Genomic DNA, 25,506 nt, shown 5'->3' on the forward strand with positions numbered 1-25,506 from the left:
TTCCCATTTCTGACCCATCTCCCAGTTTCCATGTTTTTCACCTACCTGTGAGCTTTGGTCACCTGCCCCATGAAACCTAGTTTAAAGTCCTCCTTATTAGGTTGGGCAGTCTGCATCCAAATACGGTCTCCCCCTTTCTCTAAAGAAGAACCCTATCCTTGCTTAGCAGTCTTTCTTGGAACAACATCCTGTGTTAGAGGAAACCAAAGCCCTTCTGTGAACACATTTGCAGCCAGGCATTCACCTGTCTCTACCTGGTCCGCCACCTTTGACAGGAAGGACAGAAGAGAATACCACCTGTGCTCCAAACTACTTCACCCATATTCCCAAAGCCCTGTAGTCACTCTTTATCTGCTCAAGGTCACACCTTGAAGTAACGTGTGCCTACATCGATGAGTAGTATGGGGTAATAGAGGGCCATATAATCCTCAACAATCCCTCTGTAGCATCTCAGATAGGGGCCCCTGGCAGGCAGTATGCCACCCGAGATGACAGGTCAGGGTGACAGGCCTCCACCCCACTCAGAAGAGAGTCTCCAACCATCACTACCCTACATTTCCTCCTCACAGTGCTGGCTTCAGACCTCCCAGCCTTGAGGGTGCAAGGCTTCTCTTCTGCTTTAGGAGTGATTCCTTATTGCCTGTATCCAGAACTGCAAAACAATTCTCCAGAACCACAATGGGAGGGTTGGGAGCGGGTTATGAAGCATGGCTGTTGCCAGAAGGGACTAGCTGCCTGAGACAGAGCCATCTCCTCCTCCACTGTGTGTTAGTAGTCTTTTGTAACTGGATAGCTTCCTCAGCGATCTCCACATGAATACTCTCCAGGAATTCTTCATAGGCTTAGCCTAATCACCTCCTCCTGCAGTTCTCCCACCTGCTTCTTGAGAGATTCCACCAGCAGGCACCTTTCACATTGGATGGTCTCCCCAACCTGGATTTCTGTAACTGGGAATTGCAAGCCACAGTTCCTGCAAAGCCACACCAGGATCTGAGTAGAGGCATCCATGGTCAGGTGGTCAGTCTGGCTACAGGGGCTGGGGGTCTTCCTAACCATATTAGAACTCCCTCAACTCCCCTGTCTGCAACTCTCTGCCCATTTCGCTCCCCTGGTTGTTCTGCTTCTGGCTTTTAAAGCCTGTTCATGTAGATCAGGCCTACCCCCTCATTAGCTATATTGGGGAAGGATGATCACAAGGCTCAGTGAGGTTGATCAAGGGCAACCAAGGGAACAAAGGATCAAACACTCCCAGACACCCAATCCCAACTGCCACAGTAACTGAAGTCACCTAAAACAGAAACAAAATGCTCAAAAGACTCACATGGTCAAGCGGGCCACCAATAGTGCTACTTAAAGTTGGACTCAGAGGGTGATGTTCACTTTCCTCACACAAAGCCCACAAAAAGTTTTTGCAGGGAAATTGTGTCAGGGGCAAGAAAAATCACAATTCATGGATGAGCTGCAACGCAGTCAATTCATAAAATCCCTATGTGGCAGTTTTGCGCTAATGGGCACAGCGTCACAAATATACCTATTCAATGTTTCCTATAGGACAATAGCTTTAGTGTTGAAGTCTTGGTCTATCCTCAGAGCAGCTTCAGAGTCAGTAAAAAGCTCAACTGTACATCACTCAGGCGGTGCAGCATACTGCATGTAGTTCATCAATAGGGCATAAGCAACGTCAGAGCTCTCTGCAGAGAGCTTAATCTCATCCAGCTCTTGTTTGCTAAACTGTATAAACTGAATTTACAAGAACCAAACCACCACAACAACTATTTGTGTCTTCAAACACAGAATAAATCTTTATGTGGGTAAGGTAGGAATGCAGGTAAGAAGGGATCAAGGAAGATATATTGTTGCTAAGTCGTGCTTTGGTGCTGGTGTCAAAAACCTCCATCCTCAAGTGAACACTATTTTATTTTTGCAGCTTTCAGATTTATGACTGTTGCGACACAAATGCAAATACACACAAAAAGTAGAGACCTATGATGTTTTTCCTCACAGTAAGTCAAAGACAGGTACTATTTATAACTGCTGTTTCCCAACACCAGCCAAAAGACAAGGCATGTCAGCAGCAGTAACAAAGGCAGCATCTTATCACACAAACAGAATGCATCCAGAAGTAGTACTATTTCTGAAGGGGTATTAACGAGATTCACTGGCTAGGTCTAGACTGCAGGCTTCTTTCAGAAGAACCTTTTTTCAGAAGAGATCTTCTGAAAAAAATTATTCCGAAAGACACAGAAAGAGCGCATTGAAAAAGTGATCTGCTTTTTCGAAAGATAGCGTCCACACTGAATGGAAGCTCTCTCGCATTTAAGCTGTGATTCCTATGGATGGAGTGGCCACTAGGGCACCTGTGCTTTTTCCTCTTTTCAACAGAACTCTCTCTTCCCTGTCCACACATGCCTTTTTCCGAAAGAGCTCTTTCGAAAAAATGCTTCTTCCTCATAGAAAGAGGATTACCAATGCTGGTAAAAACCCTCTATTCTTTCGATTTACTTTCGGAAGAACATGATTGCAGAATGTGATTGTACTGTAACTCAGATTTTGTTGGAAAAACACTGTTTTTCCGACAAAACTCTAATGTAGACATACCCACAGTGAGCAAAATCAGTTCAGTTTATATCAGGGACAGGAAACCTCCCATGTGCTGTACTCACATGATTTCTCAGGGTTAGTCACTGGTGGGCCACACGATGGTTTATTTACCCGAGTGTCTGTAGGCACAAAGCCCCATAGCTCTCAGTGGCCACGGTTCACTGTTCCCAACCAATGGGAGCCATAGGAAGTGGCACAGTCCAGGCCACCACCACTGGCCAGGAATGGCAAACTGCAGATACTGGGAGCTGCAAGCAGCCATACCCGTGGACACGCAGGTAAAACCACCTAGCAGTCCACCAGTGGTTAATCCTGATGAATCACGTGGCTCACAGGCTGGAAGTTCCCCACCCCTGGATTCAGCTATATCACTATTATGAAAGCACTAGTGTACCTACAAACAGAGACCTGATGCATCAAAATTAAATTGAAACTTAATATGTACGATGGACTAAGTCACCAGAGACCAGGGCTTTTGCCCGAACAGGAGCAGCTTAGAATATCCGCAAGAACACTGACAATCTTACATGAGATCGTCAGTGTTCTTGCGGAAATTCAAGCGGCCAGTGTAGACAGCTGGCAAGTTTTTCCGCAAAAGCAGCTGCTTTTGCAGAAAAACTTGCCAGTCTAGACGCAGCCTGTAAGTTCAGCTCAAAGGAAGAAAAAGCATGTTTCACAGTGTTAATTACCCAAAATAAACCAGATTTGTCGAAGAACTTTGGCTCTGCAGTATGTTCCCTCTTCATTCTGACCTCCACGGAAATCCCTCAAGAGCTCTTGTGGGGTGAACACTGAACTAACAAGGGACAGAGGTTGCAAGAATGTTTTGCCTCCTCCACTGCAAGAGCAAATGGGGCTATGCCAGCTTCCACTACAAAGCCATGCACCTCAGATGATCCACAGGCTGACAGCCAGCCTCCAGCACACCAGGCCCTCCATCTCCACATAAAAACTTTTCACAGACAATTCTGCCACTCACATCACACACCAGTGAAGAGAGAGAAGGCAAGACCCTCAGATTTTATTTGGTCTTTAACACGAAATCAGTAGGAGTTTGCTCATTTCAGAACCTTAGGATCTGGCTCTCAGCCATTCTTTAGTCATCATTAATATCATCTTCCATGTTTATTAATGGACCTACATTCTCTTTTTCCCTTGATACATTTATAAAACCCCTTCTCATTTTTCCCTTAACTCCTTTGCTAGAATTAATTCTCTTGGTTTTTTGTTCTGCCTTTATTGCTTTCCCCTGTTAGTTTAGTCAACTGAGAATTCTTGCTTGGTTGCCTCCCATTTCCCTTTTCTTTTAGAGGTGGTTTTTCCTTACCTCCAATGTTTAATAGTCTCTCATGAAGCCACCTTACACTGTTTTCATTTTTTTTTAAACGGAAATGTGTCCTCTTTTAGCATAAGTGTACTGTCTTAGGATTGCTTGATTTCTTACTGCACTGGGGGATTTGTTATTCCTCCCTTTCACTTTACTGATTAAATTTCTTAATTTCCCCTTGGATTTACTTTTATTACAGGCAGTCCCCGAGTTACGCGGATCCAACTTATGTTGGATCCGCAGATACGAACGGGGATTTTCTCGCCCTGGAGGACTGGAGCGGCGGGACGCCTGGTCCCGCCGCCCGCCTCCTCAGGGGCGAGAAAAGCTGCTCCCCGTCTCCCTGGTCTGCTGCGGGAGCCAGCAGACCAGGGAGACGGGGAGCAAAGCCGCGAAGGACCCGGGGCCGGACCCGCGGCGTTTCCAGCTGATCTGGCAGCACCCCAGCTACTCTGGCAGCAACCCGGCAGCACCCCAGCTACTCTGCCCCAGGAGTCCTGATTCAGCCACTGCTGATCAGTTTCAGCAGTGGCTGAATCAGGACGCTTGGGGCAGAGCAGCTGGGGTGCTGCCGGGTTGGTCCAGTAGCACCGAGGAGCGGCCACGCTACTGGACCAACCCAGCAACACCCGAGCAGCTCTGTCCCTGGCGTCCCCAAGTCAGCCGCTGCTGAAACTGACCAGCGGCTAACTACAGGAAGCCCGAGGCAGAGTTGCTCTGCCCCGGGCTTCCTGGAATCAGCTGCTGATCAGTTTCAGCAGCAGCTGACTTGGGGACGCCTGGGGTTCTTAAGTTGAATCTGTATGTAAGTCAGAACTGGTGTCCAGATTCAGCGGCTGAATCTGGATGCCAGTTCCAACTTACATACAGATTCAACTTAAGAACAAACCTACAGTCCCTATCTTGTACGTAACCCGAGGACTGACTGTAATTCCAAAACTCCCGTAGTGTTACACTTTATTACAGCATTTCTTACTATGTTGAATTAAGCTTGTAGTCACAATTTTAAATTTCTATTTTCATATACTCTAAATCACTTCTGCCCTATCAGAAACAGACACATGGTCTGTTTTCCTGGTCACCTGATCAAAGAGATGATCTCAGCCATTAGTAATTATCTTTGAAAAGTCATAGAATGAGAGACTCCAGAAGACTGGAAGAGGGCAAGTATAATGCCAATCAATACAAACGGAAATAAGGACAACCCAGGGAATTACAGACCAATCATCTTAATTTCCATACTTAAAAAGATGATGGAGCTCATAATTAAGTGCAGGTTGAGCCTTCCTGGCCCAGCACGCTCAGGACCTGACTGGTCCTGGATGAGGGATTTTGGCGGACCAGGGCAAGTCATTTCTGCCCTCCCCAGACCTGGCCCAGCCAGCTCCTCCCCTTACTAAAACTCCCCTCCCTGATAGCTCCACTAGGCTTCCCAGTACCAAGAGCCATGCCTCTGTGGGGCTGCCTTGCCAGCTCACAGCCACCAGCCTTCCATGGGGACTCTCTGGTCCTGGAACATCCTTGGTCCTACCAGATCAGAATTTCAGTTTAGAAAGGTAATAAGTAACAGTCATCATGTGATTATAAAGAACAAATGGTGTCAGACCAAAATGACAGCTTAACCAACTTGTGGGTGGGGGAGCACAGATGTTTATCTTGTTGTTAGTAAGGCTTTTTATGTAGTCTTGCATGACCTTAACCCATCTGGGTCCTAGATAGAGCTACAGAGAAGGTGGGTAAATACTTAGAAAACCATTCCCAGAAAGCAGTTATCAATGATTCAGTCTCTTACTGGAATAGTAGAATGAGTGGGGTCCTGCAGGTAGCAATTCTGGGTTCTGTTTGGTATCTTCATCAATAATTGGTAAGCATGGTCAATGGGAGCTGCAGGAGCAGCACCTATGCACAGAGGCAATATGCAACCAGGAAGAGTCACCTGGTCACCCCTATGCCTAGGAAACAAAAGACATGTTGCAGCTTCTGGGGAGCTTCCAAGGTAAACACTTGCCCCCCAACCAGGAGCCCCCTCGCACACTCATACTCTCTCCCAGAGCCAGCACTCTCACCCCACACCCTTGTCCCAAGCCTCCCACCTCAACTGAATCACTTATTTCTGGGCCCATCGCTGAACCCTTCAGCTCAGAGCTTTTACCCTCTCCTACACCCTAAACCCTCTGCCTAACCCTGGAGCCCTGTCTTTCACTCCAAACTCCTCAACTCCACCAGTAGCCCAGAACCCCTCCTACATCCTAAGCCCCTTCACCCCAGAGCCTGAAGCCCACTACCATACTCTCAACCTCTTATTTCTGGCTACATCTGGAGCCTGAAGCTAGCTGGAGCCATCACCTCCTTCTGTAAAAATGAGTGACTGAGCAAGGATTGAGGAGAGTAAATGAGAAAATTGGCAAACTTAAAGGGGTGGCATGCTGTTTTTCTTTTCAATTTCACATTTCGGTATTTCAAGTAATGGTGCTATGTGAGTATTAATAATCAATGTCCATGCCACTATGCAGATGCCTGGGAAAATGCAGCTGTTGTGCTGAAGAACTGTAATTAAAACCCATGTGAATTGTATGCTTAATAAGTGAAGCTAGTGCATCCACCAGTGAGCTGCATAAGAGATGTTATACATCAATACATATTACAAGTCTATATTTGGCAGCTATTGTTAATATGTAATTTGACACCAAAATACAACAGGCATGTAATGAGAAACTAAGATTTAAGAAACTGTGCTAGCCAGACTGATGTTTTCTACCTTGCCTTTTTATAGATGTAAGCAAAATGAGTGTGTTACCAAGACAACCATTTTTGAAGCACAGAATGACAATTTGCTAAGGAAAACATGCTCTATATGACAATTCTCTTACTGAAACAAATCTAGTTCATATTATCTATATCTAAATTATCCTTACAATTTCAATTGCAGCTATCCAATTTGTACCTATTCAGCTTGTTAGCCATTTTTCACACCCCACAGGTGTCTCTTTTCAAAGCAAATTGTGCTTGATAGATCACCTTCTAGAATATACAGCCCAAAACCTAAGCGAAGCTCTGTAATGTTCACACAGTTCCATCAGTTCAATTCTTGCATAATTCTTCTATATACCCAATTGGTGGTGTTGGGCATTGAATGGGGACTTCTTCAACACATTACCCATCACAGAGCAGAAAAAGGCTAAACACTCAGTAACAGAAGGGCTGGGACAGCATGATTCCCTATTTAGCACACATAGCATCACTTTCCCCTTCTTTATGCAATCCACCTTATGCCCGCTGTACATAATCCAGAGAGAATGGTCTCAGACAAAGTTTACAATTTAAATTTATTCTGTCACTATTCCACCCATGTTCCTCCCTTTCATACCACTCATCTACCATCACCACTTTTTTAGTTTCCATTTCTCATTACAGTGAATGTTAGGAATTAACTGATGTGCTAAAAGTAGTACATACTAAAATGTCCTTATCAACTGCTTCACCTTTGTGATATTTCCCAAATGCTGATTGGTCAGGTACCAGAAATCTGCCTTTTAGTTCTAACCTAACTTAGACCTTCCTCCTTGTAGCAAACAGTACTAACAGCTAGGGATGTAGAATCCGGTTTAATCAGTTCACCAGTTAAATGTTATGTTGAACTGGAATAGCAGGATCAGACACATTCATGGGTCCCAGTCGTCTGTTCTGTCCACAATCCCAGAGTCTCACTTGCCCTTTCCAGCATTTGGGCTTCTGACCTTTGGCTACAGGGGCACTTCAGCCTGGGCTGAGTAACCAGGCCTCTCACTCACCACCAACTGGGCTCTCAGGCCACTTGAGGAAGGAAGCCCAACACTTCTTGTCAGGCCCCCTTACCTTCTTCCTTGTCTATTCTGGTAGTGCAGACCTTTCTGTTTCTCAGCTTCTCTAGTCTTTTCCTTATCAGCTCTCTCTTCCACTCACCCCCACCCAGCTTCACAGGGAAGGTTTTTAAACAGGGCCCCTACAGCCTGAAGTCAGCTCACCTGGTCCTTAATTGATTTATAGCAGCCCTGTCTCAGCTGCCGCTGATTAGCCAAGGCCCCTGCTGTTTTTCAGAGCTGCCTCTCTGGGCTTCCATCAAGCCACTGGTTAACTGCTTAAATAGGAGGAGGCAGGGCATTCACTTTCCTCCCCCCTCTCTACCCTGGCAGGGGGTGCTGAGCACAGGCCAGGCTGCCGGCTTACCATAACAGTTAAGCACACCTGGAAAGGGTGATGCTTACTGGCTAGTCACTGATAAGGAACTGAACATGGGGTAAAAAATATTTGTGCATTTCGGTTCAAATTGGGCTGTCCATGCTCAGGCAAAACTAGTACTGACTTCAATGAGAATTTTGCCTGAAGGATGATTTCACAATTTAGCCTTTAACATTACTATTTTGTTTTTAACTAAATAAACCTATTATTAAATAAGTAAAAGCAAAGTAAATAAGAAATCCAAAACCATGCAGAAAACCATTAAGATATACAGGCAGTCCCCGAGTTATGCGGATCCGACTTACGAATGGGGCTTTTCTCGCCCCGGAACTCGCGGGCAGCGGGACCACCGAGACACGCAGTGGTCCCACCACCGCGTCCTCCAGGTCGGGACCCCGCCGCCTCTGGGGCTTTGCTCAGGGTGTCCCTGGTCTGCTGGGGACCCCTCCCAGCAGACCAGGGACACCCCAAGCAGACCAGGGAAACCCGGAGCAAAGCCGCAGAGGCGCGGGACCCCGCCGCCTCCAAGGCTTTGCTCGGGGTGTCCCTGGTCTGCTGGGGACCCCTCCCAGCAGACCAGGGACACCCCGAGCAGACCAGGAACACCCGGAGAAAAGCCGCAGAGGTGGCGGGGTCCCGCGCCTCCAAGGCTTTGCTCCGGGTGTCCCTGGTCTGCTGAGGACCCTCCCCCAGCGGACCAGGGACACCCGGAGCAAAGCTGATGAGGAGCGGGACCCCGCCGCCCCCGCAGCTTTGCTCCGGGTCTCCCTAGTCTGCTGGGGGGGCGCAGCTAGTGCCCCCCCCAGCAGACCAGGCTTTTGTTGTGGATGCCTGGGGTAGAGCAGCTGGGGTGCTGCTGGGTTGGTCCTGGGGGGACCTACCTGGCAGCGCCCCAGCTGTTCTGTCCCAGGCTCCAGATTCAGCCGCTGTTGAAACTGATCAGTGGCTGATTCCAGGAAGCTGGGGGCTGAATCTGGAGCCAGTTCCGACTTACGTACAAATTCAACTTCAGAACAAACCTATAGTCCCTATTTTGTACGTAACCCGGGGACTGCCTGTATATCATGAGCCATGTTCAGCCATACAGAAAATAATATAGAATCCAAGGACCAAAGCTAGTATTTAAACCATTGAATCAAACATGCCATACAGAGAGAACACATACGTTCTTTGTTCATGTCACAAAATATTTCTTCAGCAATTGAAGTATTATGTTAAAATGAACACGAGGCTTTGCTATTTATTTCTGCGTGCATGCACATATGTTCGTAAAAATTTAAAATACCACATTTGGGCTTCTTAATTCACAACATTCAAAGAATTAATCTTGTTTTAAAATATGCCATGGTTCCTCTTGAAGGGATCTGCAATTTATTTCAACAGAATTTATGGGAAAGATCAAGAGATAGAGAGAGAGCAGTTTTTAAAGGCTCGATTCAAAAGAGAGGTGAAAGATGCACGTTATGTGGAGGTTACTCTCCTGTGGAGGGACAGGAAGTTATCTCAGTGCACATGCACCTTGTGTAGCCAATCCAAGAAGAATATGTCTGGACTTTGTAAAAAAAGTATTTGTCAAAATTAAACACCTGACAATAGTCTTTTACAGTTCAAGAGCTGAAATAATTTTTAAAGAACACTAAGCTCTTTTTTACCTCAGAGATTAAATATGCCATTAAAGTTATACATCTTTGTAGGGAAAGCAGTCCTAATTCCACTTTATTTATTTATCTTTTAAAATGTATCCTTCCAGCGCTGAGTTATTTTTAAAAGCAGAATTACACATGTACTTCCATGCACATAGCATGTGTTTTGGCTTAGTTACAGAAGACCTGCAATAAATACTAGAAGTGTTTTATTAATGTGGAATGGTTTAACAAGGTCAAACAAAATTCTAAAAATATACCACTAAATCAAAATAAGGATCGCATTGCTAATAGAGAAGTTAAAATGTGTTTATTCAAGTAAACATGTAACTACTGAAAATTTCAGCTACAGAGGCAGCAGCACGGGGGCAAGCAGCTCCATGGGGAGCCAGTATGCATGGGGAGTCACCTTAAAAAGTCAGCTCCCTGCGCACACCAGCCCCCCACCTCCCAATGTGTCTGCCTCTGATACAGAAGCAGCAGCGTGGGGAGGAGTGTGCATGTAACCATGCACATTAACCAATAAACCAGCCGACTACACAGTTACATTTTCACATTCGTAATTGCTAATAAAGATATACAACTTCTACAAAATGTACAGCATGTTCAGTTGTTAAAGCTGCTTAAAGACAGCTTTGGTGCCTTTTTATTTGTAAGTAGCTGCCTGTAACACTGTTAGAAATATTTTTACAGGATAGTCTCAGTCATAAAGACCTTTCTCAGAAGAAAATTTCATTTGTATCCGAGGTAATTTTGCCTTCATCAAGAATCAAGCTTAGGGTTCCAGGTAGCTTCAGAAAAAATACCGGACAGACTTGATTGTGGGGAGTGATCGGCCGGGAGGGGAGCGGGGCTGGCTGCGGGGAGATCAGGAGGAGGAGAACCAGCCAGCGGGAAACAGGGCTAGTCGGGAGGGGTCGGGGGGAGTAGGGCTGGCCAGGGGTGGAGGCGGTGGGGGGAGAAAAAGAATCAGCCGGCAGGGAGTGGGACTGACCTAGGCACGTGCAGATCCAAGGGTGCTGCCAATCCCGCGCACGGTCCCGGCAAAGCACGAGCAAGTCCAGCTATGGCTCCACAACGCTCTTGAACAGCGCTCAGGAGCACGGACAGGGCTACTCCGCCTCCCCAAGGCATCACTCCTACGTCAGACACAATCAGAGGCTCCCAGCACTGATTGCGCCCCGCCTCCCAGCCACTCCTCCCGCCCCCACCAGGCTTCCATCGTGCGCCAATCTGGAAAACCAGAAATTACTGGACACTGCACATGTCCGGTATTTTCTGAATTTTTTTTACCAGACAGAGGGCCCAAAAACCAGACTCTCCAGTTGAATACCAGACACCTGGCAACCCTAATTAAGCCCATTAATTAGAAAACCAAATTTTAGTCTGAACAGTACCATCTACATACTGGTCATATTGTCCATTAAGGTGCCACTTTTATGGTTTCAATGGTTTGTGCCAAAGGATAAACATGCATGATGATAATGTAGCAACAATCCTCAAGCTGTTTTGGAGGCCTTTAATATACAATTTATTTTGAAATCTAAAGATACCTATCATGCTCCTAGGAAATTAGGAATCCCTATAATGAATACTGTATCTCGTAGTAAAAAAAGAGAATATAGAGCATCCTAAGATGGCCACTTAATTCTTTATGCTATTTTTAATCTTCTAGCTGTTGACTGTAGAACTATTCACAAAGTGCAAAGTTTATGAAAATTTACTCAGTTTTTAATATCAGTCAAAATACATTTAATATAATTAAACTTCTTCAGTTGTCCTCTATTTTTTATCTTGCAATTTTTTGATGGTTGGTCTTTGTTTTTTCCACTACCTCTGTAGATTTTTACTGGCCAATTCCTGTTTCCCCGCTTCAAGTCTGAATCCTAAAACAATGGCCATTTTATAAAAAGAACTTCAAAGCAGGGCCTGTCTGCTGGTTGAGCAGTAACTGTGTGGGAACACTTGAATTCAATCTCTGGTTTTCGTGGTTTTGCTCTCCATTTAAAGCTTGATCCTGAAGGATATGGAGGAAAAAAAATCAATGGGCAATGACAGGTGTCCAGTACACAGCAAGAGTTGAGGTAATGGCCCTTACTGCTCATCAGTGACCACTCTAGCATATTCAGGAGTTGCAGCAACCAAATGAAGCCCATTCCATTTCTTCTCAGCAAGAAGCAACTGATGCACAAATAACAGACTATCAAATAGGGGACAGGATCACTGGGCTACAACTGAGGTATGCGGGAGCTATTCCTATGAGGAACACAGCACTTTGAGTAACAAACATACCTTATCCCCGTGGTCCCCAACCCGGTGCCCGCGGGCGCCATGGCGCCCGCTGGGCTCTTTACATGCGCCCGCGGAGCAATCTGGGCTGGCAGGTGCCAGCCCCGGGCGCATGGCCGGTCCCTGACCCCCACCCCCGGGTGCGCCGCGCGTGCCCTGGCCCCGGCACCAGCCCCAGCCTTGGCCCCGCGGCGCTTACGGGGGGAGCGCCGGCCCAGGGCGCGCGGCGCTTGCCGGGGGGCGCCAGCCCCAGGCGCGTGGCTATGGGGGGGCCCCGGCCCCGGGCATGCTGCTGGGGGGGGCCGCCCCCGGGCATGCTTCTGGGGGGGGCCGCCCCCGGGCGGGCAAATGTTCCCGCCCCCTGGCGCCCGGCGGGCGAACGGCCATGCCCCCTGGCGCCCGACAACCTGAAAAGGTTGGGGACCACTGCCTTCTCCTTTTCAAATCACTTTACCCTCTTCATTGGTAAGTATACAGCAAAAATAACCTTTGTGGCACTTGTCTGCTAAGAAAACATTGGGCTCAAATCTCCAAATTCCAACTAATACACTAATAACAGTTAATACTTAAACTTAAATACACAGTAATTCACATGAATGCTAAAACCACAGGAGACAGACACAGACTGGGAAGAAAACTCTTTTCGTAAGCCTTTGTGCAATTACTGTAAAAGAAAAAAAGTCTCATAGAAAAAAAAAGTGGGTACTGCCAATAGAGTTGTTATTGGTCACTTCACAAGTAAGTATTATAGTTTGGCATGATACATTATCATAAAAAGATAAGATAAAATAATTGAAAGATTATAATACAACACATGAAAATTAAAGGTTAAAAGTCAGACTGAACAAAACATTTTCAGAATGTAGAACCACAGAATCATAAAATTGGAAGGGACCTCAAGAGATCATCTAGTCCAATCCTCCACACTCATGGCAGGACTAAGTGTTATCTATTCTAGGCTATCCCTGACAGGTGTTTGTCTAACCTGATCTTAAAAATCTCAAATGATGGAGATTCCACAACCTCCCTCAGCAATTAATTCCAGTGCTTAACCACCCTGACAGGAATTTTTTCCTAACGTCCAAACTAAAGAACCCCCCTTTGCATTTTAAGCCCATTGCTTCTTGTTCTATCCTCAGACATTAAGAATATTTTTTTCCTTCTCCTTATAATAACCTTTTATGTATGTGAAAACTTATGTCCCCTCTCAGTCGTCTCCAAAATTAACACTCGAGTTTTTCAATTATCCCTCACAGGTCATATTTTCTAGACCTTTAATCATTTTTGTTGCTCTTCTCTGAATTAACATTGATCAGAAACACATCGTCTTATTCACAGCACGTGACTCAGTAAAGTATATGAGGTGTTCTGCATAATGAACAGCATGCTGACATATAGTAAATTTAGCACTTTTGATCTATTATTAAATGTGCCATTTCTTTCTGATTCTCTCCCCTCTGCCATTTCTTCTCTAATTTTGAAATCAGCCTCTCAGGTGTGTCTTTCTAAAAGGAGTTAAGACATTTTTTAAAAACTACTGACTATTGTAAGTATCATTAGGAATGTGAGGGTTATAAAGAGGAAAAAAACAAGAGAACACTTCATCCTAGGCATTCATTCTCAATATAAACCTAAAATCTATGTGATTTATAGAATTCTACTTTTCTAAACAAAATTGTTAGCTGGTTGGACTTTCATACTGCATTTCTGAATCAGACAGGCATAGTCTGTTTCTGGACTTGGACTCAGACCTCATGTATTCCTGCAGTGAAGAGGTATATTATAAGGAGATGTAGGGCTAGACATACTGTCCCACAAATGCAAATCTGTTGAGCTTTCATAGTCCCAATCTGGGGCACAGCGTATGACATCAACCTAAAATGATGCATATTAAAGAATTACTTACACAGGAAATTTAAAATGATGTGGCATTCCTTCACTGTAAACAATTGTTTGTATGATCTACCTCTCATGAATCTTTGTTGCCAAGGAAAATAATTTTTAACAATAGAATCTACGTGTATTGGGGAAGCACTCACCTCTCACAAGCCCGCCTCTTCTTGACAGAGTGCATGTGCTTGTACTCTCTCACTTTTAAAAGCCTTTTCAGCAACTCAGCCCTCCAGCTGAGTCACACCCTGTGAAAATCACAAACCCCTTCTAGGGTACATGACTAACAGGGGCCCATCTCAGTGCCATCTGCTAGCGTCTCTCATTGTCTGTTTCCCCATTCTGAGAAAGAGTGGTCCCTGAGGGCTCCTCCTTCTGGAGGCAACACCTTTGGCTTTATCTCAGGGCTTTATATATCTCGCAGGGCCCAATACAGTTGGGCTTCAGTAGCTCTCCACATGTAGCTGCCCATGGTGCTGCCGCTCTCTCAACCAGCCAATTCCCCATATCCTAATCTTCAAGGCTCCGAGGTCACTCACTTCTGCTTTTGTCCTGCAGGTCCTTTTGTAAGCCTTCCTGGCCCCGGACTGGCTGGTTCCTCCTGTAGTTGCTCTAGCTCTTTTGGAGGACTTCTCTATCGGTTCTCTGCTGGGGCTGGGTGCAACAAGAGCACAAGCCTCCAGCACGAGGCTTTGGGGTCTGGTCTACATCATCACAAATTATGTGAATGTAGGTAATTTGGGACTAAAGCGACTGATGTCTCTCCAAATCAGAGAGATATCCAATGAGAGAGTAAATAATAAAGTTGCTTCTGTCTGTCCAAGTGGCTGATAAAGTTCCTACAGCACCTGATAAACTTCCATTTCTTGAGGCACAGTTCAGATTAAAGAGCTCAACTTGAATAAAACCTAGAAGTACAGGAAATGTTTCAAGGAAAGGAATATTTTGGCATAAATAATAGTTCCGTCCAAGTCAACATTTGTGTTGTAAATAATTTACATTATTTAAGAAAAGGGAAAGATAAGAGGAAATTCACTTGACAGAATGTGCAGTCACTACTGTCTATGGTTAATTTCTGAGTGACACCTCCACTTGTCAGATCTGACAATGAACGTCCATTATTACATAATTCACTTTGCAAAGCCCTTTGATTCTCACATACATAAGTTATTATATATAGACACATTTTATTTAAGTCACATATTCTTGAATGTGCTACACGTTGTTTTGCACAAGCTTCAGATTTTGAAAAGCACGAATCCTACAATCTTATTTAAATTGTTGTTTTGAATTTTCTTTTTTATCTTAGGGCCATAAATCTGCACTGAATGTGTCTGGGACCCCACATCCATGGAAGCAAGAAAGCACATTTTAAAGAACTATATGTAATTCACCCATACTGCTAATCGTGAATGTAATTATCTCTGAAACACAGGGATTAAGGATGAGAATGTTTAACTGATTAACCAGCAAAAAGACTCACCCATAACCCAATATGTTTAACCGGTTAACCAATTAAACAAGATTTTAGATCCCTAATAGGTATCAGTGAATGACAATCCAAAACTTTAGAAGCCCAGGTAAAGGTTTTTCCTACTCTCTGATATTTTCGTGTCAAGGGAAGAACATATTGGTACATTAAGCATTGTGACAGAGTGATAGGTACAAAGGACTGAGCCAGCACTTTTTACAGCAGCCCCAATCACACAAAGCGGATTGTGCCTAATTTGTGGACAGGGCAGGGCAGAAGAGTCAATTAAGCCATTAGCCAAGAGCCCGCAATTAGGTACAGGAAGAAAGGACAGGGGGAGAAGGCAATAAAAGGGACAGAGAGTGTGCTGTTCTCTGCTTGGGAAAGGTCTCAAGTATGCTGTGAAGGTGGTAGTCTGCAACTGTAAATTTACTGGGTATTGAACCAGCAAAAGGATCTCCATGTAATTTGTGGTCAGAGACAGAGGTAAGATCAGGAATTTGAAGTCGACCCTACAGTGGTCTTCCTTTGTCCTTACCACAAAGGAAATTCCATTGGCACTATATCATCCAGTATGCAAGGAGCTTGAAAGTCAACAGAGTAGGGGAGTTTCATACCACCTAAACAGGCCAGTAGAGCCTGGGTGAGCAGCATGATGATGGTAAACATGCCATCAGACCAATGTCACACCAGCATAGATCCAGAGATGCTCGAACAGGGATTCAATCTACTTGAATCTACTGCCTACAACTGATAACATTTTGCTAGAATTGTCCACAGCCAGAGGGGACCTGTCCACATGAATGTTTAGGTTATGACAAACTGGGTTATGAATCTACTCTACCCTGGCCTGCTGAACTCTTACATTCCACATGGATCCTATGGATGAACCTTAACAGTTTGTTAATGTACCCTGATTTAGTCCACTCTGAAATAGGATTAGATCAAGTGCACTAACAAGATATCGTTGTGCATCAAAAGAAGGCATAGGGACACTACACCACAGTAGGTTAGGGTAAGGCAGATCTACCCCCTAGCTTTTCACAAATTAAATGTCTATGTGGACAATCCCAGAATCCTTACAATATAAGATGTGATGAATCACTTTTGGCACATAAGTTTGAATAAACAATGCAGCATGCTGACAACCTTTGCACCACCAATTGGCTGAGCATGTCAATGGACGTAAGCCAGTGTTCCAGAAGACACTCGCCCCTGCACTGGAAGAACTGCCTGTGGGTTAACATAACTGCAGGCTATAGCCTCATTATAAATGAAAGAGGCACTGACAGAAAAGCTGAATGAGATCATAACAGAAAACTGCACCTTTTCTACGGTGATGCAGGGACAAGAACATAAAACGCTACCCAGAAAAAAGTCAACTCAGATAGTGAGCATTGAGCATCTGCTCACAGAAGAGGGCATAAAAGTGATCCCAACAAGATGAATGCAATCTAAATCATGCCCCCTCCAGTTCACGTTCTGTCCATACATGGATGTAGTAGTGTAACCCATACTTCTTCAGCTCACAGAGCAGGATGCTGAATGGGACTGGTTAGGTCCCTAACAGCAAGCATTTGAAACACTGAAATAAATGCTCATGGATGTCCCTGTCCTCAAGTAATACCATTGAGGAAAGTCACTAACACTCTAATTAGATGAATCAGAAAAAGGATTGGGTCAAGCTCTTTTGCAGGAGCAGCCTGTCACTGGACAAGGGACAAGCAATTTAAAAGGAACATGAGAAATCTACAAGCCAACAGACTTAATACTCAGAGAGAGCTTACAGAGATCATCACTGAATGGAGAGACAGAAAACCATCTGGTGGTCAATCCCACAGGGACAAAGGAGTCTCCAGAAAGACACAGTTTGCTAGATTTGGAAACAAGTGACAACGAGACAAAGGTAAGTCACTCACAGAATGGTCACCTATTGAGAACCTGAAACTATCCTAAAGGCTATGTAACTGTAATCTTTTATGTGTAAAGACAAGATGCCAACTTGGCTATGTGCCAGCAACTGTGGATCAAAGGGACAAGTGGTGGGGGCTCTGTGCATTAAATATTTGTTTTTATTGTTTATCTTAAAATGCCTGTAAAATAGTAAGATGTGCCACGATCAGTAGAACTGGACTCGGAGAGCAAGGATTCTCTAGAGAGACTAGTATCAGAGGGGTAGCAGTGTTAGTCTGAATCTGCAAAAGCGGCGAGGAGTCCTGTGGCACCTTATAGACTAACTGAAGTGTTGGAGCATAAGCTTTCGTGGGCAAAGACCCACTTCGTCAGATGCATGCCAGATGCATGCATCTGACGAAGTGGGTCTTTGCCCATGAAAGCTTATGCTCCAACACTTCAGTTAGGGTATGTCTACACTACCACCCTAGTTCGAACTAGGGTGGTTAATGTAGGCAACCGGAGTTGCAAATGAAGCCCAGGATTTGAATTTCCCGGGCTTCATTTGCATATTGCCGGGCGCCTCCATTTTTAAATGTCCGCTAGTTCGGACTCCGTGCCCGCGGCTACACGCGGCACGAACTAGGTAGTTCGGATTAGGCTTCCTATTCCAAACTACGATTACTCCTCGTGGAACGAGGTGTACCGGTAGTTCGGAATAGGAAGCCTAATACGAACTACCCAGTTCGTGCTGCGTGTAGCCACGGGCACGGAGTCCGAACTAGCGGACATTTAAAAATGGCGGCACCCGGCAATATGCAAATGAAGCCCGGGAAATTCAAATCCCGGGCTTCATTTGCAACTCCGGTTGCCTACATTAACCACCCTAGTTCGAACTAGGGTGGTAGTGTAGACATACCCTCAGTCTATAAGGTGCCACAGGACTCCTCGCTGCTTCTAGAGAGACTGATACCAAAGGGACACCAGAGGAATAGGGAATACTGAACAGTTATGCTGCTCAACCACTTGGACACTGCAGTCCACAGTTTTTAGTAAAGTTTCATGAGTACAGCTAAACATGCATGAATGTGAATGAAACATCATAAACCATCAAAGACAGTTTCTTCTTGTCCTAAAACTTGACACCTACATTAGGTTGAAGACTGAGTTTGTATTAGGACATCACCACATTTCCAACTCCAATGAACATATCCCCTACACTTTCAAAGAACTGTCTGATACTTAGCCAAATTGCTGAGAATTTTAAAAAGATGATTACTTTAAAATAACAAGCTTTTTCCAGGGTGACAGCTTTGTTCCAGGAAGAGGCTGTACCAATTGAAAAATTGTGTAGAATAGAACTAACTAAATGAGAATCCATTGGTAGAGTTTCTCCTAGGGTTGTTAAAATGTGTTTATTTTTGTAAACATGTAACCACTGGTCCTGGCCTGCCCCTCTGCTCTGCTGTCTCCCCTCGTGCATATTGGCTCTCACTTGCCCCTCTGCACTGCTGTTTCTGATACAGAGGCAGAAGTCCAGAGAGAGGCAGCTCCACCGGAGCCAGTGCTCCCAGGGAGCCAGCTCTTGCCTGCCTCACCCCCAGAGGGTCTGCTTCTGGGGAGGCAGCAGCGTGGAGGGGGCAGGTGGCCCCATCAGGAGCTGGCATGCACGGGGAGCCAACTTAAATGCCAGCTCCACACGCACACTGGCTCCCACCACCTCCCATCCCCCCACACTGCTGCCTCTGTATGGCTATGTCTAGACTACATTCCTCTGCCAACAGACACAACCTAACAGAGGCAGCAGCACAGGGAGTGTGGGAATGCATGTAACCATGAGGGTTAAACAATGAACCCAGGATCATTGGTTAACTGTGTAAATGAGTGCATGCTCACTTTCCTAGTTTCTCCGTGATGATGGCAAAGAACTAAGACCTCAGTGGAAATCAGGATGTACCCCTCACCTTAATATTGTATTAAATCTACGCTAAGGGCAAAAATCTCATCTACAGTTTACATACAAAGTATCCTTATTTGGGCTTTTTTTCCCTTTAGCCTGTGGAACTCTCACTGAAAATCTGAAATAGTTCAGATCCATTTTACCATCATGCCATGCTAGAAGGTTTGTGCCTTTTAAGATGCATTTGTGGAAGTGATATTTGAGGACTGCTGTTTAGTGAGGATGAGATATTTATTGTATCTCTATCACACTTTATTTTGTTAATTTGTTATGTTGGGGTTTGGCAGAATTCATCTTTTATTTCTTTATCATTTGGATTGATAGTATCAATTTCTATTTTAAAGCATATTTTAGATTTTAATCAATTTAAATTTTCAGTTTAGGGAAATAAGGGTCAGAAAATTATTTAATGGCAGTACAAGTTGAGATTCAAAAATTAAAGGGTTGTACAAAAAAAAACCCACAAATTAGTGGGGCTCAATTTTTTCCTGTCTTACCAACAGGAATTGGTCCAGTAAAAGATATTATCTGACCACCTTTTCTTTTCTAATATGTTGGGACTGACACAGCTAAGCCATCTTAAAAATATGAGCTAACTATATTAGTAACATCGTTTTTAAAAAATGCTATTGATGTGCTATAATGTATTAATGGCTACTTTTAATTAAAGGAATTCTCTGTTATACCCTACATGTGATGTAAAAATGGTCGGGACAGAGCAGTCTCTTCATTCCCTTGAGCACTGAGGGAATACAATTCCCTCCTCCTCTTGTCACATGCAGTTATATAAAGGTTGGGAAGAAACTGTCCACAATGAATTGTTGAATGGGCAAAGAGTGAATGGACAGAATTAGAATTAATGGTAATCATAACAGGCATAAAAATGATTTGCTTGGCTAATCCTACATTTTTAACTTGGGATGCTGCTCCGTACAGAAAGAAAAAAAAGCACCAGTTGCTATAGCAACAGGACTACAGTGAGAGCTTATATTGCAAATGCCACAGTTCTTGGCTGACAAAGCAGAGCAGTGCTATAAACTGGAATACACAAACACTGCAGAACATTGATTTCAGCTGTATCTAACAAAAATGATTTCAACACCATTTCTGAGTAACGAGTATGAAAAGAGTCGATGTTCTTGAAATAAATTTATTTTCCCCAAAATAAATAGTTTTGCACTTTTTTCAAGCTCAAAAAATGATTCCTGAAATGAAATGTAATAGTCACCATTAAAATCTAAGCATTTGACAACTAAGATAACCATACATTTCCCCTACATTTAGGGAAGGAAAGAGCTGTAGTAAAGCATATAGCAGTTGGCCAAAATGATTTAATTTTAATAGTTTCTTTTCTTCTCTACATTTCAGTTGAAATAAAAAATTAAAAGCTGGTAAAGATGGATTCTTAAAATGATGCTTTCTGAAGAAGGATATGATAGATTGTTATTTGCTAGTGACTAATAATTGGTCAGTATTGGGAAAATATTGAAAAATCAAAAATCTGAGAAAGCAAATTTTTAAAATATTTAAGTAAACAGGGCGTACGCTTGGGGTTCAAAATACTATTTAAAATAAATTAATCTTTAATCTTGAAGCACATTATTCAATATAAAATAAAATATCAGATACACAAGTATGTTACCCCACTTACCATACCTGAGTCTGATGGGTCTGTGGAGGTCTGAGGCTGTTTTGGCAGGGGGTCAAAAGTTTAAGCTTGTGGGTAAAGATCTGATTAGCTGAACAGATGTTTTGAAGACCCAGCTGTCCTAACTCAAGAGATAAGAAAGAAAGGTTTTAATATCTTTGTGGTGGTAGACTTCAGAAGTAATGAAAGACAAGTTCCAGATGAAAGAACCTTTGGTGAGATTTACATAGCACGGATAGGAGAACAGTTTCTTGCCATTTTAACCAGAAAGGACACTCTCTCAATGACTTAACCACCTGCATTCTGCTACAAAGACCTTTTACATCTGCACTTGAAAGGGAATCCTCTGAACTGTCATTCATGTTAAAATTCAACACTCTCCAAAAAGGAATGAACAAACACTTGAACTATCTTACCCATTATCAAGATAGCTTCCCCAATTATCACCTCTAATACCATTAACTCACAAACATCCCACTCTCCCTACCTCTAATATCATCAATTCACAGACACTTACCTTCCTTCCTTCCCCCCCCCCCCTGCATCCCCCTCCTGTTCTGAAATGTGATTTGTCCTTTTCATATGTGTTCACTTTTTTTTTAATTGTATCCTTTGGTATATATGGTTGTGACTACTTTCTTCCACTATTTGATCTGAGGAAGTGTGTCTGGCCTACGAAAGCTCATCATCTAATAAACCATCTTGCTAAACAGTTTAGTATCATCCGCAAACTTTACCACCTCACTGCTTAACCCTTTCTCCAGATCATTTATGAAGAAGTTGAACAGGATTGGTCCCAGGATTGGCCGTTGGGGGACACCACTAGTTACCCATCTCCATTCTGAAAATTTACCATTTATTCTTACCCTTTGTTTCCTCTCTTTTAGCCAGTTCTCAGTCCATGAAAGGACCTTCCCTCTTATCCCATGACAACGTAATTTACACTTTGGTGAGGGACCTTGTCAAAGGCTTTCTAAAAATCTAAGTATATTATATCTACTGGATCCCTCTTGACTGCATCTTTGTTAACCCCCCTCAAAGAACTCTAATAGATTAACAAGACATGATTTCTCTTTACAGAAATCATGTTGACTTTTGTCCAACAAATTATTTGTTCCAAAACCTCCTCTAATGACACTTCAATCCAGGACAGTTCCTCAGATTCATCACCCACAAAGGATGGTGCAGATTTGGGAATCTCCCTAATATCCTCAGCCGTGAAGACTGAAGCAAAGAAATCATTTACCGGTAGTTTCTCCGCAATGACTTTATCATTCTTGATTGCTCCTTTTGTATCTCAATCGTCATGGGGACCCACTAGTTTTTTAGTAGGCTTCCTGCTTCTAATGTACTTAAAAACATTTTCCTATTGCTTTTTGAGTTTTTGGCTAGCTGTTCTTCAAAATCTTTTTTTGTTTTTCTTATTACATTTTTACACTTGACTTGACAGTGTTTATGTTCCTTTCTATTTATCTCACTAGGATTGGACTTTCACTTCTTGAAAGATGCCTTTTTGTCCCTCTCTGCTTCTTTTACATGGTGATTAAGCCACGGTGACTCTTTTTTTAGGTCTCTTACTTTGCACCAGGCAGGCAAGTGACCATATGGTTCTCCTGATCATCACAAACGCGACTATCTGTGTTTTTAATGATGGAATCACCCACTACTAACACCTGCCTCTTCCTAACAACTGGCGTTCTCTCCCCCTCAGAGGTATCCTCAGTGAGAGAGGATACTGCAACATCCTTTGGAAGGAGGGTCCCAACTATGGGATAAGTATCAGAGGGGTAGCCGTGTTAGTCTGAATCTGCAGAAGCAGCGAGGAGTCCTGTGGCATCTTATAGACTAACCGAAGTGTTGGAGCATAAGCTTTCGTGGGCAAAGACCCACTTGGTCAGAAGCATGTAGTGGAAATTTCCAGAGGCAGGTATAAATATGCAGGCCAGAATCAGGCTAGAGATGACGAGGTGGACCCAATCAGGGAGGATGAGGCCCACTTCTAGTAGCTGATCTGGAGGTGTGAATACCAAGAATACCTTTAAACTAAACTATAAAGACTGGCAAGAGTACCTTGGCCCCTTCCCACTCCCCATCCCAACTCCCTCTCAAAACTCCCTGTTTGCTGCTCCTGTTTGCAAGCTCCCTGGTCACTGACTCACAGCTTTATAAAGTCGTGGTAGCCCCGCCCCCTGACTAAGGCTCAGCCAATTAACAGAGGCTTCTAGATTTCAAATCTTTAGAAGCTCACAGCTTCCAGCTACAGCATACACTCCTTCAAACAAACAAACAAACAAACCAAACAGAAAAACACAAGTTCTGCACACAGCAAATAAACCCCGCATAACCAAACACACACTACAGACAGCCCCTTCCCCAGACTTAATAGCACCATCTCCTCTCTTCCCCTGCTTCCTGCTGTCCCCATTGTTTTCTCCTCTCGTAGACCCAGCAGTACCTCTTCCCTCACTTTCTCTGCCCTCAACCCTGCCCCAGGATTTCCGCTCTGCCTAGATCTTAAGTGGAGGAGAAGTCAAGTCCCAGGAAGTAGGGAAATGTTCCTGTCTAGTCCCCTGACCAAACAGCAGCTTTTCCCTCACTCCCCGTCCACAGTTCCTTACAGCAATGGGAGCATGCACTGAAAGAAGGTGTTCGGAAACAGGAGAGGTCTATGCCCTTACTACCAAGGGTCTCACATACCGTTCCACCCAACCCTGAAAAAAAAAATCACAAGAGTAGAGGAGTTTCTATCACCATCGCCATAGCTCCTCCTCCAGGCTCAAAAATCTCATGACTAGTGATCAGTTCACAAAAGTCGGAAATACTGTCTTCCTCTGGACACTCATAGGCAAGGTCATAATTTGCAATGAAACAATCTGGTTTGTGGGTTCCCCAAACTTTGGACGTGGTCACTAGGAAAGCAATTGTTGTTCCGTTTTTTCCCTTTGTATACTGTTTGCAACAGAGAGTGCTCTGTATGTTAATACTACTTTGACACCAGATATCTTCTGAAATTATGTCTCTTACCCATCATCATTACCCCCTAGGCTGGGGGAAGTGCCATTCTAAACATCTCCTACCCCCAACGCTATTTTCGACTTGCCTGTCAGCCTCCATAGACCTTTCCACCCATTCCCTGTCACACCTAACTCTATACCCTGCTCCCCCTCTGCTCCCCCACATTCTTCCCATTCACTTTGACAATATTTTTGCTGCAGCCACTGAACCATACAGTGACAGCCAATATGCCCAAGAATGTGGCTTCACTCTTTTCTCACTGAAAAGAGTATAATAGAATCATAGAACTGGAAGAGACTTCAGAAGGTCATCAAGTCCAGCCCCCTGCTCTAGGCAGGGCCAATCCCAACTAAATCAACCTAGCCAGGGCTTTGTCAAGCCGAGACTTAAACACCTCTAGGGATGGAGACTCCACTACTTCCCTAGGTAACCCATTCCAGTGCTTCACCACCCTCCTCGTGAAATAGTTTTTCCTAATATCCAACCTGGACCTCTCCCACCACAACTTGAGACCATTGCTCCTTGTTCTGCCATCTGTCACTACTGAGAACAGCCTCTCTCCATCCTCTTTGGAACCTCTCTTCAGGAAGCTGAAGGCTGCTATCAAATCCTCCCTCACTCTTCGCTTCTGCAGACTAAACAGACCCAAGTCCCTCAGCCTCTCCTCAAAAGTCATATGCTCCAGCCCCCTAATCATTTTGGTTGCCCTCCGCTGGACCCTCTCCAATGAGTCCACATCCTTTTTGTAGTGGGGGGCCCAGAACTGGACACAATACTCCAGATGTGGCCTCACCAAAGCCAAATAAAGGAGAATAATGACATCTCTGGATCTGCTGGCAATGCTCCTCTTAATGCAACCTAATATGCCATTAGCCTTCTTGGCTACAAGGGCACACTGTTGACTCATATCCAGCTTCTCATCCACTGTAACCCCCAGGTCCCTTTCTGCAGAACTACTACGTAACTGGTTGGTCCCCAGCTTGTAACTATGCTTGGGATTCTTCCGTCCCAAGTGCAGGACTCTACACTTGTCCTTGTTGAACCTCATCAGATTTCTTGTGGCCCAATCCTCCAATTTGTCTGAGTCATTCTGGACCCTATCTCTGCCCTTAAGCGTATCTACCTCTCCCCCCAGCTTAGTGTCATCCGCAAACTTGCTGAGGGTGCAATCCATCCCCTCATCCAGGTCATTAATAAAGATATTGAACAAAACCGGTCCTAGAACCGAACCTTGGGGCACTCCGCTAGAAACCGACTGCCATCCTGACATCGAGCCGTTGATCACTACCCGCTGGGCCTGGCCTTCTAGCCATCTTTCTATCCATCTTACCGTCCATTTATCCAATCCACATTCCCCTAACTTGCTGGCAAGAATATTGTGGGAGACCGTATCAAAAGCCTTGCTAAAGTCAAGGTATATAACATCCAATGACTTTCCCATGTCCACTGAGCCAGTTATCTCGGTAGTTTAAGAGTAGTTTAAGGTATGAATGTAGATCCGACTATAGGTAGTCCATGGAGGGCCATCTTGCGGGCTTCAGTCCCACTGAT

At 44.3% G+C, this 25,506-nt stretch overlaps 1 protein-coding gene across 3 annotated transcripts in view; it reads right to left on the reverse strand.

Annotated features, from left to right (window-relative positions):
• The window catches only part of GPM6A (glycoprotein M6A), a 339,554-nt gene that overhangs the window by 128,344 nt on the left and 185,704 nt on the right, over nt 1-25,506 (reverse strand). Inside the window, exon 1 of one of the 3 annotated variants that reach the window (XM_075930227.1) lies at nt 7,547-7,567. The exons of the other annotated variants lie outside the window; for them this stretch is intronic. The gene's annotated coding sequence lies outside the window, so the exon portion shown is untranslated. Of the gene's footprint in view, nt 1-7,546; nt 7,568-25,506 lie in introns of those variants that run through there. 3 annotated transcript variants of the gene reach the window in all.

This window comes from Pelodiscus sinensis, chromosome 5, assembly GCF_049634645.1.
Source record: "Pelodiscus sinensis isolate JC-2024 chromosome 5, ASM4963464v1, whole genome shotgun sequence".
NCBI lineage: Eukaryota > Metazoa > Chordata > Testudines > Trionychidae > Pelodiscus > Pelodiscus sinensis.